The sequence below is a fragment of the Lupinus angustifolius genome, chromosome LG13 (assembly GCF_001865875.1).
Source record: "Lupinus angustifolius cultivar Tanjil chromosome LG13, LupAngTanjil_v1.0, whole genome shotgun sequence".
Lineage (NCBI taxonomy): Eukaryota > Viridiplantae > Streptophyta > Magnoliopsida > Fabales > Fabaceae > Lupinus > Lupinus angustifolius.
Window position 1 is genome coordinate 4,605,557 of NC_032021.1, and position 257 is coordinate 4,605,813.

The following is a 257-nucleotide window of genomic DNA, read 5'->3' on the forward strand; positions in this document are numbered from 1 at the left end:
ATAGGATTAGGACGAGAATGAGGATGAGGATAGGATGACGACGAGGATGAGGATTGGATGATGATGAGGAAGTGGATGAGGATGAGGTAGAGGATGAGGATGAGGATAAGGATAAGGATGAGGACGAGAATGAGGATGAGGCTAGGATGAGGATGAGGACGTGGATGAGGATAAGGTTGAGGATAGGATGAGGATGAGGATGAGCAAGAGGATTAGGATAGGATGAGGACGAGAATGTGGATGAGGATAGGATGAGG